Genomic DNA, 20,213 nt, shown 5'->3' on the forward strand with positions numbered 1-20,213 from the left:
AAGTTCTATCTTCAATAGAGCCAGAAATTCCAAAAACATACAACACACTTAAAATAAAAAAAGAAAATCCAAGCTCAGACTATTAATCCATCTTACCGCTCCTAAACACCCAATACAATACTGAGGAGGAAAAAAAAAAAAAAATAAATCTGCACACAAGTCTGGTTTTTACTATACACGATGCTGAACCTCAACTAGTCCCAAAGCCCTTACCTCAAACAAATGCTTCTGCTTCTCTCAATATCAAAACACACCTACTCAAATAACTAAAGCAGATCAAAATCTGGAATTGACTGAAGGAACAGCAGAACACTAACACCACTGAAACCCAAAAGCAGAATGAGTTGCCTGAGTTGAGGCTGTGGCTCATATACCCCTGGCCCCGCCCACCGCCCTTCCCACACTCACCTGGGAAAGGGGAGGGACAAACCACCAGATGGCATAAAGGCTGCCGGAGGAGCAGCAAGGAGGTTTCTTCTATGCCTTAGGTTTTCAATGCATAAAGGACTTAAATGGGGAAAGTAACCCTTACTAGAAATGAGAAGATCTATTTTTTTACAGCAACAGCATCTATCGCATTGGCAACGTGACCGGGTAAGGAATTAAATGTATTTTTTCTGGGGTGCAGATAGAATGAGATAGACCTCCTACCAAACTACGTAAGAAAGAAACCCGTTAAACTCGTTAGCGACATTATTACCAACAATTACATGCTTTAGTTTCCCATGAAAAAAACAGGATGTTATGGAATTACGCTTCGTTGCTAGTGAAACCGCGTGCGCTACTTAACTTCCACCAAAAGTACGTTCCAGATAGAACTGAATGACAAAGCGTAATTAAATCCCATAAAAATCCTTTTTCAAAAATTCCTCCGGTCGCAAAGTAAATTATTTACTGTAAATCACCAACGGTTCAGTCACCTCATCGGTCTCTCCGACGGTCTCCCTTAATAGAACTAGATGAGTCCTAAGAGACGAAAACCACAAAAATCCCATAGAAACACAAAAAACATCTCAGAGGCCGTATGAGGCAGCTGAATGAATGCCTAAGTAGCTAGAACAAATATAAACTGCAAAACACAACAAAAAAAAAACACGGGAGATCTGTCAATAAAAAGAGGGGAAGACTATCGCCTTCTCTGAAAAACTCAAGAGCAGATCTGAACTGATGGTAGATGTCTTTGGGGTACCAGCCACCAAATAGAAACGTACCATAAGACAAAAAACCAAAGGGACTGCTGCGGAGCATGAAGATGGCTTTACAAAAGGTTAGGCAGAAGGAGAGGCATCGTCGCAGGGATCGGAGAGGCCCCGAGGGGGCCAGAGAGACCAAAGTAGTCTCGAGGACACAATGAGCTCTAAAAGGAGTCACGCAAAAGACGGATGTCATCGGGGACCGAATGGAGGCATGCCGAATGGGTGAGAGGATGGAAGGACCGACCGGGGTGACGGAGGTGGACTCGGGAAGGGCTCGGAGGGGAAAAGAGGTGCACAAAGCTCCCTGCTGAGCTAAAACGGGGCTCTATGGCGTAGGGGGTATCTCGCGAGAGCTCGGCAACGGAGGAATCCCGAGGGGGCCTGAGACACCAAAGAAGCCTCAGAGGTATCAATGAGGAACTCCGAGGGGGATTTCAACAAAGTACAGATGTCGTCAGGGGATCAGGGGCTGAACGAAGGCATCCTAAATGGCAAAGAAGACGATAAGAGGGCTCTAAAGCGCACCAAAACAAAAAAAATTGCACTGGAGCTAAAGTGCTACGAGACTGCTGTGCAGTATGAGAAAGGACTCGGAAGGCATCGTTATATAGAGTAGAGGAATTATGAGAGGGCAGGGTAAGAAAAAATGGCTTGGAGACACAGCGAGAGCCTCGGAGGCTCAGGAGAACATCTCGGCAAACTCCACGTGACTAAGCGGGAGAGGAACCGAACGAAGACACCCTCGACGGCAGAGAGACGAAAGAGCGCTGGTAGCAAAGAAAGACGGGAGGCTCCGACTGAACGAGAGAGGTGGGAAAGGAGATATGGTGCTACAGGGTGCCGTAGAGAACGAGGAACATCTCGGGAGGCGTTGTGACTGTGGGGAGAGGGGCGTCGAGGGGGGCTGACAGGTGAGAGGCGGCTTGGGACGACAAGGAGGAACTTGGGTGATTGTCCGAGTGGAGTACCGATGGCCTCGGGTGGCCGGAGACTGAACGTGGGAATCCTAGATAGTATAGAGGAACGAATGACTGCTGCATGGCTCAAAGTGCTACAAGAACGAGGTGGAGCACAAGGAAAGGTCTCTGGAGGCATCGTGAGCAAGAGAAAAAAAATGTCCTGAGGGAGCAGAGAAACAGAAAAAGGATTGGTGACATGACAATTAAATCCGGAGGGGATCTGAACCAACTAAAGTTGTCATCAGACAGCCGGGGAACGAATAGAGGCACGGCTAGAGGAAAGAGGCCGGGATAACTGGGCCGGTCACAGATACGGACTCGGGAAGTCTTCTGAGGGAACGAGAGGGGCGCGAGGTCCGCTACGAAGCTAAAGGCACGCTAAGGGTGACCTCGAAGTCATAGATAGGCATCGTGACGCCGTTAGAGGGGTCTTGAATGGGCCGGAGAGACCGAAGAAGGCTCGGGACACGAGGAAGACGTCTGGAGGGGATCGGAACTTTAGCTAGAAAATCAGGTGAAAAGACCGACTTAAAAAAAAAACCAACACCTAAAAACCTAAGCCAAAAATGGGAATATACTTTTTAAAAAGCATCTGTAGTTTTAAAATAACTTCATGCTGACATCGGATTGTGCAAACTAAAAAAAAACTCATTCGTTTCTCTCTAACAAAAGACAAATCCCCTGGATAGTTTCCTTTTAGCCTATTGTATCTGTAAACACGATTTCAAAACTAACAGATGTAAAGTCAAGAGAGAAAAAGTTACGGCATCTGCACAACATACTTCCTACAAACAGCTGCTGGAGGGAAAGTAAAATATAAAAGTAATAAAAAAAAGGAAGGTTCCACCCAAAATCTCAGATGTCCTCGGGGAGGCCAGGGACCAAATGGAGGCACCCTAGATGTCGCACAGGACGATAAGAGCGCTCGGAGGCACAAACGAACCCGATTAAATAAGGCATCGAAAAAGGTTCCTGGGGAGCGAGAAGGGCGCAAAGAGCGTTACAGAGCGAAAAGACAGCTGTGGGGCACGAGGACCGCCTCGGTAAGCACGATGATGGCAGAAGGGGGGTGTCGAGAGCGAAAGAGAGACAGAAAAAGGATCTGGGTTGCAATGCGAAACGCAAGAGGGTGCCCTAACAATGTACTCACGTATGTCCCCGGGGGATGAGCGACTGAACAGAGACATCCTAGATGGCAGAGAATAAGGTAAGAGAGCTCTGGGGCTCAGACAAAGCCTGAGCAAGGGTTCTGTCTGAATGGGAGAAACACAAATAGCGCTACAGAGCTCAAAGGGTGCTGTGGGTCTCGGGGGGACATCGTGACAGGAACGGGATGGCTCCGTGAGATGGGGGAACACGGACATAGAAACAAATGAAGATTCGCCGAGGCGATGAAGTACGCGGGAGAGGATCCGAAGAGAGCACGGATGTCCTCGAGAGACCGGGTACCGAACGGAGACATCTGACGTGGCGGAGCGGAAGGTAAGAGTGCTCTGGGGCAAAATGAAAGCCTGTGGAGGAGTTATCTCTGAGTAAAGCAAAATCTTTAAAAGCGACGGTGATTAAAGAAATAAGGAAAAAAATAATAGAGACGGTGAACTAAAACAGAGAGGTAGAAGTAAAATTTGAAAAGAGAGGGCATTCAGGAAAGACAAGAAATAATTACAACATAAAGACAACGAAACACAGACAGTGAATGGGATAAAAGACAACAAAATTTTAAAAGTGACGGTGATTGAAGAAATAAAACATTTAAAAGTAGCATTGCTAAACTAAAACAGAGATGGAGAAAGAAAATCTAAAAAGCGATGGCAAAGAAGCAAAAAAAAAAATGTAAAAAAAGAGAGCAGAGAGAAAAAAAGGAGGCATAGAAAGAATATTTAAATAGCAAAGGGGATTAGGGAAATAAAGGTGAAAAACAATAGGGACAGGGACATAAAACGGAGATGATGAAAGAATATCTCAAAAGCGTGGAAACAAAGGAAAGATAGGAAATAATTAAAAAATGAAGACGCTGAAATGAGGACACTAAATGGGATAAAAGGAGACAGACAAGTTTAACAGCAATGCTGATTAAGTAAAAAATTTTTAATAAGCTAGAGCAAACTAAAACGGATATGTAGGCAAAAAATGTAAAAGGCAGGGCTACTAAGAAAACACAAGATACAAAGAAAAAAAGGCAAAATAAACACAAGGAGTAGGATCAAAGCAGAAAAACAGTTAACAGTACAGCAATTGAGGAAATAAGGGCGCCTCCCAGCTTCTTCACTCAAGGTCCTTGAGCGGTGTAAGCGCTACTTAGCGACAAACAAAACGTCAGTGCGTTACCAACATTGTTCTCGTCCTAAATCCAAACCGCAGCACTGTGCCAGCTACTTGGCCCAGCCCCATCTTCGCTTCATGGGTCCCACCTGGGCTGCCCTAGCTGGAACCCATCAGGAACTGAGGCCATCACCCCAGCCCCACAGCACATCACTGCATCCCCTGGACCCAACCGCAGCCGCTCACCCGGAGGCCAGGGGCTGGAAACACATCTGGGGTCACAAAGGAGGCAGCAAATGTTTGTTCCTTCACGCCCACCAGAAATCCCAGCAATGAGCTGGTTACGAGGCTTGGTGCCCAAAGGCAGCGGGACAGAGGGAAAAGAGGGACGAGGAAAGCAGAAGGAAGGATGGAGGGAGGTAGAGAAGAGGTGTAGGACAGGGAGCCAGAAAACGGGATACTGGGAACAAGAGAGGGACGGGGAACCGCACAAGGGTGTTGAGAGAGAGAGAGAAATGGAGTGCAGCGAGGAGGAGGATGGGGAGATGAAGTAGAGAACCGCAGGAACGGGGAGATGGAGCAACAGGGGGCAGGGGAGAGAGACAGAAGGGACCGAGCGGGACAACAGGAACAGCAGAGAGGCACAGAGAGAATAAGAGACACACAGGCAGCGGCGCAGGGTGGCGGGGCGGATAGAGGGAGACAGAGAGGGAAGTACAAAAGGGGGAAAAAGAGCAGAAATAATTAAAAAAAAATGACAGGAAGTTGGATAGAGGCAGTCACAGAAATAGAAATTAAAAAGCAACAAACATAGGCAAGAATTAAAAATTAGAGAATGTAAGACAGAGCGAGAAATAGAAAGGGAACAGGACAGAGAGGCAGGAAATGTAAAAAATTGTTAGAGAGAGACAGATTTGAAAGGGAAAATAAAAAACAATGGAGTACAGGAAACACAGGAAAGAATAAGGGAAAGGGAACTAGATAAATGGAGACATAGAAATAAGACGTTAAAAGCAACATGGTACGTGACAGGAAAGTATTAAGAATAAGGGAAAGGGAACTAGATAAATGGAGACATAAAAAGAAAATTTTAAAAGCGACAGGGTAAGAAAAACCAGAAAAAATAAAAACAGGGAGAGCAAACTGCGTAAAAGATGAGAGAGAGAAAAATTCAAAAAGGATGGGACAGGAAAGAATTAAAAAACAGGGATAGGGACCTTGATAAAAGTAGACCTAGAAGGAAACTTGAAAATGCAAAGAGGTACAGGACAGTCAGCAAAGAACTAAAAACAGGGACAGCAAACCAGATTACATATGGAAACAAAATTTTAAAAGCCGAGGGATAAAGAGAGGGGAAAATGAAAAAAATGGCAATCTAAATAGAGACATACGAAGAAAATAGATGAAGTGAAGCACAGGCTGTAGTACAGACAGGAAAGCATTAACAAATAAGCGCATTGGATGGGATAAAATTAGACATTGGAAAAATAAAAGCCACGTCTCTTAGGAAAGACAAGAAAAAACTACAAAATAAAGAAAGGGGGACAAAGAGAGAGACGCATACAAAGTAAATTTTAAAAGCAACGGGGTACACAACAGACCGAAAACTATTAAAAAGTAAGGATAGGGAGCTTGATCAAAGTAGATATAGAAAGAAAATTTCAAAAGCAACTGGGTAGAGGACAAACAGAAAGAAAATTAAACACAGAGGCAGCAAACTAGATAAAAGTAGACATAGAAACAAAAATTTTAAAGCCGAGGTACTAAGACAGGAAAGAATTAAAGAAATAGCAACAGCGAACCAAACAAATGCAGAGAGACAGAAATTGTAAAAAGCGACCGCGCTAAGGAAAGATGAGAAATAATTAAAAAACAATGACAGTGAACGGAATAAAGGTAGAAAATTTTTAAAGCAACAGAGTTTAGGGAAATAGAGGAAAAAATTTAAAAGTAGGGGCACTGAACTGAAACGGGGACATAGGAAGAAAATTGAAAATCAAAGGCACTAAGGAAATAATTAAAAATAAAGACATCGAAGGGAAAAATGTAGACAGGGAAAGAACGTTTTAAAAGTGATGGGTATTAGGGAAATAAAGGGAAAAATTAAAAGATAGGGACAGCGAACTAAAACAGATGTGGAAAGAAAATTTAAAAAGCAACGGCACGAATGAAAGAAAAAGAAATAATTTTTTAAACAACAGCAAAGGGAATAAAAGTGGGCATAGAAAGAACATTTAATAAGCAGAGGGGAACTAGGGGAATAAAGGGGAAAAATTGAAAAATAGGGACAGCAAACTCAGAGATGGAGAAAGAACATTGAAAAAGCGAGGGCACTAAGGACAGACAAGAAATTATGAAAAGAAAAGACAGCAAAATAAAGACTGCAAAGGGAATAAACGTAGACAATTTTAAAAGCGACAGGGATTAGGGAAATAAAGGAAAAATTATGAGATAAAGGAGAGCAAACTAAAACAGAGATGTAAAAATAAAATTTTTAAAGTGACGGCACTAAGACAAGAAATTATTAAAAAAATTCAAAGGTAATAAAAGTAGGCATAGAAAGAAGATTTAATAAGCAGAGGGGAATTAGAGAAACAAAGGAAAAAATTATGAAATAGGAACAGTGAACTAAAATAAATGCAGAAAGAAACTCTAAAAAGCAAGGGCACTAACAAAAGACAAGAAATTATTAAAAGACAAGACAGCAACATAAAGACAGTGAACGAGGTAAAAGTAGAAAAACCTGAAAAGCAAGGGGGATTACGGAAATAAAATGGAAAAATTTAAAAATAGGGACTGAACTAAAACAGAGATGTAGAAAGAAAATTAAAAGCAAAGGCACTAAGGCAAGACAAAAAATAATTTAAAAATAAAGACGGCCAACAGAATAAAAGTAGACAGAAAATATTAGAAGCAAATAGAATTAAGGAAATAAAGAAAAAAATAATAGCGACGTTAAACTACAACAGGGAAGTAGAAAGAAACAAAATCTAAAAAATGATGGCAAAGAAGCAAGAAAAAAAATCATTTTTAAAAGACAGTGAAGGGGAAAAAAGTAGGCATAGAAAGAACTTTTAAAAAGTGAGAAGGATTCAGGAAATCAAGGGAAAAACTAAAAAATAGGGACAGAAAACTAAGATGGAGACGTGGAAAGAAAATTGAAAAAGCGACAGCACTAAGGAAAGACAAGAAATAATTAAAAAATAAAGGTAGACAAATAAAGACTGTGAATGGGGTAAAAGTAGACCAAAAAATATTAACAAGAAAGGTGATTAAGAAAATAAGGAAAACATTAAAAAATAGTAGCATCGAACTACAAAAGAGACATAGAAAGAAAATTTTAAAAAGGAGATCGCACTAAAGAAAAAAAATAAAAAATACGAACGAGATAAAAGTAGAAAATATTAAAAACCGAAGGATTAAGAGAGAAAAAAACCTAAAAAATTGAAATGGCGAAATAAAAGGCATACATAGATACAAAATTTTAAAGGCAGCGGCACCAAGGAAAGAGAAGAAATAATTAAAAAATAAAGGCATCAAAAGTAATAAAAGTAAGCATAGAAAGAACATTTTAAAAGGGGGCCATAAGGGAAAAATTAAAACATAGAGACAGCAGGCTAGAACAGATTAAAATAGAACATCTAAAAAGCAAAGGAACTAAAGAAAGGCAAGAAGTAATTAAAAGAACATAATAATAAAGACTGGGAACGGGATAAAAGAAAATTTTAAAAACTAACGGGGATTAGAGAAATAAATGGAAAAATTAAAAAATAGTGGCAGTGAACTTAAAGAGATGGAGATGGAAAATTTTAAAAGTGAGGGCGTTATGGAAAGACAAGAAATAATTAAAACATAAATACAGGGAAATAATGACAGCTACTGGAACAAAAGGAGACAGAAAACTTTAAAAGAAACTGTGATTAAGGAAATAAGGATAACATTCAAAAATAGCATCACTGATCTAAAATGGAGATGATGAAAGAAAATCTAAAAAGCGATAGCACTAAGGAAAGACAAGAAAGGACAATCAAAAACTAACAGCAGCAAACGGGATAAAAGTAGAACATTTTAAAAGCCAAAGGACGGAGAAAGGAAAGAACTAAAAAATAGCAGCAGTGAACTACAATGCAGAAATAAAAAAAAGAATTCACTAAGGAAATACAAGAAATCATTCAAAACTACAGATGGTGAACAGGAGAAAAGTGGGCAGAGAAAGAAAATTTGCAAAGCCATGAACATTAGGGAAAAGAAGGGGAGGGAACTAAAAACTAGGGACAGCAAAGGCAGAGCAAGAAAATTTAAAACGGGAGGGCCCCAAGGAAAGACAAGAAATAATTAACTAGAGCACAATAAAGACAGCAAAGGGGATAAAAGGAGACAGAAAATTTAAAAGCAATGGAGATTAAAGCCATATTGAGCAAATGAAAAAACGGCGATGGCAAACTATAAGGAAAATAAGGAAAAAATTAATCGAAACTGTGAACTAAAAGAGAGATGTAGAATTAAAAAATTGTAAAAGCAATGGCAGTAATGAAAAACAAGAAAAAATAACTAACATCTCGTGACAGCAAAGGAGATAAAAGTAGAAAATTTTAAAAACCAATGATCAAGATTAAGAAAGGAAAAAAGGAAAACCCAAATATTAAGATTAAGAAAGGAAATCACTACAAAATAGTGACAGCTAACTACAACACAGACATAAATAGAAATTTTAAAAAGCAAAGGCACTAAGGAAAGACAAGAAATCATTAAATAATAAAGACAGTGAACAGGATAAAAGTAGGCATAGAAAGAAAACTAAAAGAAAAAGAAAGCAAACTAAAAGAGAGCTGTGGAAAGAAAATTTTAAAAGGTAGGGCACTAAGGAAAGACAAAAAAAATTAAAGATAAACACATCAAAATAAAGACAGGAAATGGTATCAAAACAGACAAACTTTTAAAAGCAATGGTGATTAAGGAAATAAGGAAAAAATTTTAAAATCGCATCGGTGAACTAAAATGGAGATGGACAAGAAGATTTAAAAAGTGATGGCACTAAGGAAAAACAAGAAAAAATAATTAAAAATTAATGACAGCAAACAAGATGGAAGTAGAAATTTTAAAAGCCAAAGGATTAAGAGAGGAAAGCAGTACAAAGTAGCAACATTGAACTACAATGCGGACATAGACAGAAATTTTTAAAAGCGACAGTGCTAAGGAAAGACAAGAAATCATTAAAAATAAAGACAGTGAACGGAATAAAAGGAGGCATAGAAAGAAAACTTAAAAAGCAATCAGCATTAGGGACAGTGCACTAAAACAGAGATGCAAAAACAAAATTTTAAAAAGCGAGGGCACCAACGAAACAGAAGAAATAATTAAATATAAAGACAGCAATTGGAATAAAAGCAGACAGAAAAATTTAGAAGCAATGGTGATTAAGAAAATAAGGAAAGGTTAATAAACAGTGACGGCAAACTAAAACAGAGATGTAGAAATAAAATTTTTAAAGTGAGGGCACTGAGAAAAGCGAACAAATAATTAAAAGTAAAGACATCAAAGGGAAAAAAGTAGGTGTAGAAAGAACATTTTTAAAGCAATGAGGATTAGGGAAATGAAGGGAAAAATTAAAAAATAGGGACAGCAAATTAAAAGAGATGAAGAAAGAAAATTTGAAATTTTTTTTAAGTTAAAATACGCATGGAAATGTAACTTCAAAAGTGACAGGGTACACAACACAGGAATAAATTAAAAAATATGGATCGGGATCTTTATAAAATAGACATAGAATGAAAATTAAAAAAACAACAGGGTTCAGGACAGACGGAAAAATTTAAAAATAAAGACAGTAAAATGGTTAAAGTAGACACAAAGAAAATTATAAAAGCAACTGGGTAAAGGACAATCAGAAAAAAATTAAAAATGGGTAAAAAAAAACTGGTTAAAAGTTGACATAGAGAGAAAATTTTAAAAGCAAAGGCATTAAGATGTGAAAAAAAATTAAAATAAGGGTAGGGTGAGAGAGAGAGACATAGGAAGAAGATTATAAAAGCGGAGGCATTAAGGAAAGACAAGGGAAAAGTTACAAAATAAAAATAGGGAGAAAAATACAGAGAGACATAGGAAGAAAATTTCAAAAGCAATTAGGTGCAAACAGACGAGAAACAAATAAAAAAGACAGTGGATTGGTTAAAGGAGACATAGAAAGAAAATTTTAAAAGCTACAGGTACAGGATAGACAGCAAACCATAAAAAATAGGGACAGCAAAGTAGATAAACTTTGACGTAGAAAGAAAATGTAAAATGTGATGGCTTTAAGGAAAGACAGGAATAAATCAAAAACTAAGAATGGGAAAAAAATAGAGACACACATAAAAGTAAATTTTAAAGTCAACAGGGTACACAACACAGGAAAGAATTAAAAACTGTGGATAGGGAGCTTGATAAAAGCAGACATAAGAAGAAAATCAAAGAAGCAACAGGGTACAGGACAGACAGGAGAGAATTAGAAAATAAAGACAGTGAACTGGCTAAAAGTAGCCATAGAAACAAAATTTTAAATTGACGGAGAATAGTATCGACAGAAAAAAAATAAAAAGAAGAACAGGAAACTAAATAAATGGAGACATAGAAAGAAATTTTTTACACCAACTGGGTACAGGACAGAGAGGGAGGAATTAAAAAATAGGGACAAGGAATCGGATAGCAGGAGACATAGAAAGAAATTTTTAAAAGCAACAGGCTACAAGAAATACAGGAAAGAATTAAAAAATAGGAACGGGGATGACAATAGAAGGAAAGATTGAAAGGAAATTTTAAAAGCGAGGAGGTATGCAGATGAAAGGGAGGACTTAAAATTCAGGGAAAGGGAGCCAGGTAACAGGAATTCTTGAAAGAGACATCAAATAGCAATGGGGTACAAGAAACAGAGGGAAGAATTTTAAAAATCAAGAAAGGAAGCCTGATAGAGAGAGACCTAGAAGGAGTTTTAAAAAGCAACTAAGTACAAGAAACATAGACAAGAATGAAAACATTGGGACAGGGAGATGGATAGAGGACAACATAGAAAGAAAATTTAAACAGTGATCAGGCACAAGAAATGGGAATATTAGAAAAGCAGGGACAGGGAGATGGATAGGAGGAACCATAGAAAGAAAATTTTAAAAGCTATGGAGTGCAGGACAGAGGGAGGAATTAAAAAATAGGGACAAGGCACTGCAGAGACGGAAATGTAGAAAGAGAAATTAAAATGCAACGGGGTACAAAAAATACAGGAAAGCATGAAAAAATAGGGAGAGGGAGCCGCAAAGAGGGAAACAGAAAAAAATTACTAGGTGAAGTGGTACAGGGCAGAGTTCACAGAAGAATAACAAGCTTTGGGGAGCCAGACAGGTAGGTGGGCCAGCAGAGAGGGAGACAGAAGCAGAGACAGGCAGGGAGGCAGGCAGGCAGGCAGAGATCCGGGGAAGGGCAGCAGAGGTGGACCAGGATGCACACGAGAGAACGCGCGACTCGACGCAGCTCCTGGCACCGGCAAGAGACCTTCGCTGCCCTAATGCTTTTCTGTCTGCCTCGGCAGCAGGTGCCTCAACGTTCCTCCACCACCAAGCTTCCCGGCGGCTCTCCCGTGCAGCCGATGGAGGCGCTGAGCTCCCAGCACTGTGTGCTGGTAAGGCGCTCTGTCAGGGACACTCAGAGGGATGCTTCCTCGCTGCAGGCACTGGTCATTCATTGCTGGAGGCAACTGCCTGCAGGACTCCCTTGGATTCCTTCCTTGGACAGTTCCCCTTCATCGGCTCCCTCAGGCAGGCATGCCTGGACAGACCCTTCCCCGACCAAAGGGATGGATTAAAAAAATAGGGACAGTAAGCCGCATAGTGGGAGACATAGAAATAAAACTAAAAAAAGCAATGGGGTACAGGACAAATAGGAAAACGTTAAGAAATAATGACAGGGAGACAAATAATGGGATACACAAAAAGAGCAAGTGGCGGGGTACAGGAAACACAGGAAAGAATTTTAAAATAGGGACAGGGTGGAAGATAGAGGGACAAATAGAAAGAAAATTCAAAAAGCGATGGGGTACAAATCGCACAGGCAAGAACTAAAAAATAAGGCCACGGAGCTGGCGAGAGAGATACGTACATATAAAGGAATTTTAAAACAAACAGGGTGAAGGAAAGAGTGAGCAGAAATAAAAAATAGGAAAATGGAGCCAAACAGAGGGAGGCATAGAAAGAAAGTTTGAAAAGCAATGGGGTACAGAGCAGAGGGAGACATTAAAAAAACATAGGGTCAGGGAGCTGGATAGGGAGGAGATATAGAAATGAAAATTTAAAAGTAATAGGCCACAAGGCAGTGCAGAAAAACTGAAAAGTAGGGAGAGGGAGCTGGCTAGAGAGACACATAGAAAAAATTTAAAATGCAACGGCGTATTCTCCAGAGCTGGCAGAAGAATAACAAGTTTTGGGGAGCCATGCAGGTAGGTGGGCAGAGAGGCAGACGGAGGAAGGGAGGCAGGCAGACATCTGGAGAAGGGTGGCAGAGATGGGCCAGGATACAGAGGAGAGGACGCGTGACTCACCACAGCTCCTGGTGCCGGCAGGAGACCTTCACCGCCTCGACGCTTCTCTCTCTGCCTCTGCCCCTTCCTCCTCTGCAGTGCTGCACGCCGGACCCTCGCCCATTCAGCAGCATGCAGCGGGCACCTCTATGCTCCTCATCCGCAAGGCTTCCTCAATACCTGGTGGCTCACCCACGTAGCCAACAGAGGCACTGAGCTCCTAGCACTGCGTGCTGGTGTCTGCCCTGTCAGGGACGGCTCGGAGGGATCCTTCCTTGCCACACAGACTGGCCGTTCCTTGCAGGAGGCACCTGCCTGCAGGACTCCCTCCTCAGCCCATTCCCCTTCATCAGCTTTCTCAAGCAGGCATGCCCAGGCAGCCCCCTTTACAGCTAGAGCCCCTTCACACAGCAGGGCCAGCCCCATCCTCAGCCTCACTGGCCACACCTGGGGCTGCCCCAGCTGGAGCCCATCAGCAATAGGGGCCATTGCCAAAGCCCCACAGCACATCACCCCCTCCCCTGCACCTCTCCACAGCCACATGCTCTGCACCCAGGGGCTGCAAACACATCCAGGGGCACAGACGAGGCAGGAAAAGTTTATTCATTAATGCACGTAAGAAATCTTGGCGGCGAGTTGGCTGCAAGGCTCAGTGCCCAAATGCAGCAGGACAGAGGGAGAAAAGAGAAGAGAAAAGCAGGCGGAAGGACAGAGGGACATAGAGGTGTGGGACAGAAAACGGGATGCTGCGAACAAGAGAGGGACAGGGAGCAGGACAACTGTGTAGAGAGAGGAGAGCAGAAGAAAGACTGCGGGGGTGAACAGGGACAGAGAGATGGAGGAATAAATAAGAGAGACAGGGAGCAGGAGAGAGAGGCAGAAGGGACCAGCAGGACAACAAGACAGACAAGACAAGGGACAGGGAAAATTCTGAAGTGACAGGGGAAAGGAAACATAGCCAAGAAAAAAAAAAAATAGAAACAGCGGGATAGAGGTAGATGTAGAAAGAAAATTTTGTAAAAGCAACAGGGTACAAGAAACATAGGGAAGAACTAACACATAGGGACAGGGAGCTAGAAAGAGGGAGATATAGAAAGTGTGAAAAGTGACAGGGTAGAGGACAGAGAGGGAAGAATTATGAATTAGAGACAGGAAGATGGATAGAGGGAGACATAAATAGATTTTACAAGCAACAGTATACAAGAATCCTACACAAGAATTAAAAAAACAGGTACACGGACCTGAGAGGGAGAAGTAGGAAGAAAATCTGAAAAGCGACGGGGTACAAGAAACACTGGCAAAAAATTAAAATTAGGTCAGGGAGACAGAAAGGTAGCAAGAAAATTTAAAAAGCAACTGGGTTTGAGAAACCTATGCAAGAATTTAAAAAAATAAGGATGGAGAAGTAGAAAGAAAGTTTCAAAAGCGATGCGGTACAAGAAACATAGGCAAGAATTGAAAAATAGGGACAGGGAGCCTGACAGAAGGGAACTGGGGTGGGTTGACCTCGGCTGGCCACCGGGTGCTCACCAAGCCACTCTGTGGCTCCCCCTCCTCAATAAGACAGGGGGACAAAATACAACAAAAAAACTTGTAGGTCGACAAAAGGACAGAGGGTCACTCACCAATTACTGTCACAGGCAAAACAGACTCAGCTTGGGGAAATTAATTCCATTTATTGTCAATCAAAATCAAGAGTAGGACAAGATTTGTTCTTCTCTTATTTTGTTTTATTTGTTCTTATCTTATCAACAGATAAGAACAAATCTAAAAACCGCCTTGCTCTTTTTTCCTGGGCTCATCTTCATGACTCCTGACTTTCCCACATCCCACCCCTGAGCAATGCAGGGGGACAGGGAGCAGGGGTCGCACTCAGTTCATCACACATCATCTCTGCCGCTCCTTCCTCCTCATGCTCTTCTTCTGCTCCAGTGTGGGCTCCTCTCCGCAGGGCCACAGGTGCTGCCAGGAGCCTGCTCCAGCGCAAGCTCTCCGTAGGGTCACAGCTTCCTTCAGGCACATCCACCTGTTGCGGCACGGGGTCCTCCATGGGCTGCGAGTGCATGTCTGCTCCACCGCGGACCTCCACGGGCGCCAGGAGGACGACCTGCCTCACTGTGGCCTTCACCAGAGCCTGCAGGGGAATCTCTGCTCCGGTGCCTGGAGCACCTCCTCCCCCTCCTTCTTCACCGACCTTAGTGTCTGCAGGGCTGTTTCACACTCACGTTTTCTCTATCGCAGCATATGCGCAGCATTTTTTACCCCCTCTTAAATGTCCGTTCCAGAAGCACAACCAGCATTGCCGATGGGCTCAGCTTGGACCGGCTGCAGATCCATCTTGGAGCTGGAAGTGGCTGTGCCTGACATGGGGGCAACTCCTGGTGCCTTCTCGCAGAACCCACCCCTGCAGCCCCTGCCCTGCCCCACCTAACAAAACCTTGCCACGTAAACCCAATCCAACAGCGATCGCCTGCAGGACAGAGAAGGGGGACTGAAAAATAGGGAAAGGGAGCCACAGAGGGAGAGGTACAGGGAGGGAAAAAATAGCGATGGGCTACAGGCCAGAGAGGAGGAAGTGACAGGGAATCAGCCTGAGAGAGATGGAGAAAAACAAAGAATAGCGATGGGCCACAGGGCAGAGAGGGAGGATTTTAAAAAGGGGACAGTGAGGTGGACAGAGATAAACTGAGAAATGCCAAAAAACCTTGATGAGCTGAAGGGGAAAGACTGAAGCTGAAGGGGAATTAAAGAATAGGGACATGGAGCCAGACAAAGAGAGAACGATAAAGACAAAAAGCAGCTATGGGACAGAGAGGGAAGAAGTTAAAAGACAGGGACGGGGACCTGGAACGAGAGAATTTAAGAAAGAAAAAGTCTATCTAGAATACAGAGCAGGGACAGAGGAATTAAAAAATAGGGACATGAAGACAGAGAGGTGAGAGGTGGGAATTGTGAAGGGCTAAAGGGCAGGCGAGGAAAAATTTAAAAAGTTGGGATAGGAAGACAGACATAGATGAAGAAAGACAAAAAGAGTTATGGGCTGCAGGACACAGACAGAGGATGAAAAAAGGACAGGGAACAGGACAGAAGCGCAGAGAGAGAAAGAAAACATAGGGGTAGAACAACAGATAAAGAGGGGGACTTGGAGAATGAGGGAGGGAGAGGTGCGGGGAAGTGGAAAAAAATGACAGCAGCAAGAGAAAGAGAAGGCGGGGCAGGGAAGGACCAGGATGCAGAATAGGGACGACACGGCCCCAAGGGTCCAGGACTCACTGCAGCTCCCGCTCTCCAAGCCGCTTGGAGAACTGGACACCTCGGACGTGTCTTTCTCTCTCTCTCTCTCTCCTGGCCCCGTAGCTCCGGTTGCTTGACTGTCATCCACCTAAGAGAACAGACTGGTGTCTTACAGCTCTTACAATACAAGGCCTCCCAGATACATAGCCTCGCACGTGCACGTGTTACCTGGCTGTACTGTGCTTCCAGCTACGCATACGGACCCTGCAATGCACGTTGGCAATTGGATCTGCTGAGGGCTATGCTAAGAGGGATCCTTCCTCACACTGAGAGGCAGGCTGTCTCCTGTCTGCAGCTGGAGGCAGCTGCCGGCTGGCTCCTCTTTATTTTATTCTTCAGCTGCTTTACCTTTTTCCGACTTCTCCAGCTTCAGCTGCGGCAGCTCCTGTCCACAGCCAGGAAGCGTCCAGCTGTCCATTTTTGCCCATGCCGCTAGGAAAATGAGGCCAAAGGCAAGCCACACAAACCTGAGCCAGATGCAATCACCAGCGTCCCTGGAGAGGAACCGCCAACCGAGTCCTCAGTGCTGCCTCTGGGAGAGGGAAAGAACAAGCAACCAACCATTATCCACAGGGATGACTGCAGCTCTCCTCAGGCAGGAACCCCTCCTTCTGCAGGAGCTGCTGGAGACGCCGCTCTTTCCCTGAACTGAAGCTAATAGCACCTGCATTTAAGGAGAATAAATCATATTCAAGGGCCAGCTTGCTGCCACGAGGACAGGGTTTGGGGGCGGTCCATGCCTACAGGACAGGCTTCAGGGGAGGTGCTGGAGCTGGGGGCAGCTGCCTGGGGCGAGCAGGGCTGGAGGAGTTTTGCTGAGTTGGAGAGGCACCCAGCGCCTTTTCCAGAGGGTGGGCACCCAGAGGGGTGGGGGCAGCCATCTCCTGCCCCTCTTCCTGCATCCTCTCCACCAGCTCTCAGAATATCCCTGGACCTGCCCTGATGGGGCCTGACTCCAACTGACTTCAGCCTGTTGCACTGGTGGGTTGGAAACATCCTCGCAACTTGTCGGCATTCTCCAGCAGGCATGCCCCAGCAGCACCATCCCCCGGGGCTGCAGCCCTTTTACACAGAGGGGCCATCACCATCAGCCTCACCGGGCCCCCTGGGGCTCCTCCGGCCGCAGCCCACAGCTGCGGCCATGGCCCCTGACACCCACCGTGTAACCTGCTCCCCTGGACTCTCTGACAGCCACTCACCAAGTACAAAGGAGTACAACCACAGCCGTGAGTGCAAAGGAGACAGCAAGTGCTTATTCGTTAATGCATATAAGTCCCGGGAGTGAGTCTGCTATGGGGTTCGCTGCCTGTACACTCATCCTTCCCCTGGGACAAGTTGGCAGTTGTTACTGGAGCAGCAGATGCAAAAAATGAAAATACAGCGATAGGGAGCAGGACAGAAGAACAGAAAGAGGAAAAGTAAAATGAGGGAGGACTGAGGAGCAGAGAAAGAAAGGTACAGGGAAAAGGACAGGGAGATAGATAAGTCGATAAAAAAGGGGATGAGGAGCCCTGCAGGGACATGGCAGAAGAAAAACAGGGTCAGGGAGCAGGACAGAGGAAAAGAGAGAGAAAATGATGAGCAAGGAGCCAAACAGACAGATCAAGAGAGAAATCAAATGAGAGGAATAAGGGAGGGAGGGAGACAAAAAGACAGGGAACAAGCCAGAGGAATTGAAGAGAAAGAGAGAGAGAGAGAGAGATTGGGACAAAGAGAGGGAGAAAGAAAAACCATCGCTGGGCTGCAGGATGAGAAAAAAGGGAGCAGAACAGAGGGGAATAATGGGACAGCGAGCCGGGCAGGGGCAGTATAGTGAGAAACAATGGGAGAACAAGTGCTATGGAGATATACAGACAAAGAGTTACAGGGAAGATGGAGGACAGAGAGAAAAGAGAAAAGGGGCATGGAGCAGGGAAGAGATGGTGAAAGAAACATTAGAGACAGAGAGAGGAGGAGAGTGACAGCAGCAAGGCAGAAAGACGACGAAAGAACAAACCAGTGACGGGTAGCAGGCCAGAGGGACGAGGAAAGACTGGAGGAAGGACAGAGCGATCTAGGAAACAGGTGAGGGACAGGGAGCCAGAAAGTGGGATACTGCAAGAGAGAGAGGGACAGGGAGCAGGATGCTGTGATGGAGAACAAACGAGAACAACAGAAAGAACAACAGAGAGGTGGACCATGAGAACAAACAGGAACAGAGAGGGGAAGCAATAAAAAATAGGGACAGGGAGCAGCACAAAGGGTCAGAAAGAGTAAGAGATGAACAGGAAGGAGGACAGGGACAGTGAGATACGGAATACAAAAAAAAACCAGCAACAGTGAGCAAGACAAGGGGATAGAGAAAGGAAGGGAAGAAGGGAGGGAGGAGAGACATAGGAAGGCAGGGACACAGAGCGGCATGTACAGGTGCAAAGAGGAAAAGAACATCAGGGAACAGGACAGAGAAAGAGATGGATTCAGATCAGGAGAAAAAGATGGAAAAGGGAAAAACAACAATGGGCTGCAGGACAGAGACAGAGGATAACAAAAGAAAGGAGAAGGAGCAGGCCAAAGGCGCAGAGAGAGAAAAAAAGCAGGGGGTGGTAGAACAAGATGGATAAAGGGAGAGAGGAAAAGGGAGCAGTGCAGAAAAACAGAGAAAAGAGAACGGGTACAGGGAAGAACAAAAAAAGAAAAATCACAGCAGCATGCAAAAGAGAGAGGGCCAGGGAAGGGGCAGGGAGGGACCGGGGCACAGACAAGGGGTGACAGGTCCCCAAGGGCCCGGGACTCACCACAGCTCTCGCTCTCGGTGCTGCTGGGAGAACTGGCCAGTTGAGATGCTTCTTCCTCCTTCTCTCCTCCCTTCCTCTTCTGTAACTCGAGTCACTCGGCTGTCCTCCACCTAAGAGAATACGTGGATGTCTTACAGCTCTTATGAGACAAGGTTTCCTAGACACGTAGCCTCGCTTGCTCGTGCACTACGCGGCTGTACCACACTTTGGGTTATGCATACAGGCCCTGTGGTGCACACTGGCGGTCTGGCCTGCAGTGCACTACAAAGAGGGATCCCTTCCCACCCAGAGAGGCAGGCTCTCTCTTGCCTGCAGCGGGAGGCAGTGGTCAGCCAGATGGCCTTCCGTTTCTTCTTCTTTACCTTTCTCCAGCCTCTCCGGCTTCAGCCGCGGCAGCTCCTGTCCACAGCCAGTAAGCGCTCCGCCTGTCCCTTTTCACCCCCGCACCGCAAGGAGAGCGAGGTCAGGCAGAGACAACCCACACAAGCCTGAGGCAGGTGCTGTCAGCAGCATCCCCACGGGAGGAATGGACAACCGCGTCCTCAGCATGGCCTCTGGCACAGGGAAAGAAGAAGCGGCGACCGTTATTACCGTAGATCGCCCCTGGCCTAAGCCCTTCCTTCTGCAGGGGCTTCTGGAGACGCTGCTCCTTCCCCGCACTGCTGGTAACGGCACCCGCGTTAAGGGAGAATCCGGCCCACTTGAGAGCCAGCTTGTGGTCTTCACAACAGGGCTTGGGGGCGATCTGGTGCTATGGGACAGGCTTCAGGGGAGGTGCTGGAGCAGGGGGCAGCTGCACGGGGTGAGCGGGGCCAGGAGAGGCTCAGGGGGAGCTCTGGTGAGTTGGGGAGGTGCCCTGCCTCTGCGCCTAGGGGATATCCGCCTCCTTCCCCTCTTCCCTTCTATCAGCTTTTAGGTAACTCCCTGGGGCTGCCCTGGCCCGGCTCGCCTCCAGCAGACCAAGAGCCTGCCGCAGCGGGCAGGTTGAAGCTTCCTGTCCCACCACCCCCGGGCAGCCAGCAGGCAGGAGACACCCCTGCACCCTCAAAGGAGCTCGCTCGCCTCCCTGGTGCTCCTGGCCCTCACCCACCACCGCCAATCGCGCCCGGCATGCCACCACGCTGTGGTAACAGCGAAGAAGGCGGCCTCGGCGGCAACAGCGAGCACCCAGCGCGCAGCGATTGCC

At 44.9% G+C, this 20,213-nt stretch overlaps 1 long non-coding RNA gene across 42 annotated transcripts in view; it reads right to left on the reverse strand.

The window, feature by feature from the left end:
* Positions 1 to 20,213, reverse strand: part of LOC148052858 (uncharacterized) — a 39,615-nt gene that overhangs the window by 8,380 nt on the left and 11,022 nt on the right. For 10 of the 42 annotated variants that reach the window (XR_015709096.1, XR_015709082.1, XR_015709080.1 and 7 more), the window contains 3 exons: positions 19,390 to 19,581; positions 19,028 to 19,137; positions 13,951 to 16,785 (listed from right to left, as the gene is read on the reverse strand). This is a non-coding gene — a long non-coding RNA (uncharacterized LOC148052858). The other 32 variants (XR_015709070.1, XR_015709065.1, XR_015709069.1 and 29 more) reach the window with 22 other exon arrangements.

The sequence above is a fragment of the Nipponia nippon genome, unplaced genomic scaffold (genome assembly GCF_047370975.1).
Source record: "Nipponia nippon isolate SJK-2023a ecotype South Korea unplaced genomic scaffold, ASM4737097v1 scaffold_42, whole genome shotgun sequence".
Taxonomy (NCBI): Eukaryota; Metazoa; Chordata; class Aves; order Pelecaniformes; family Threskiornithidae; genus Nipponia; species Nipponia nippon.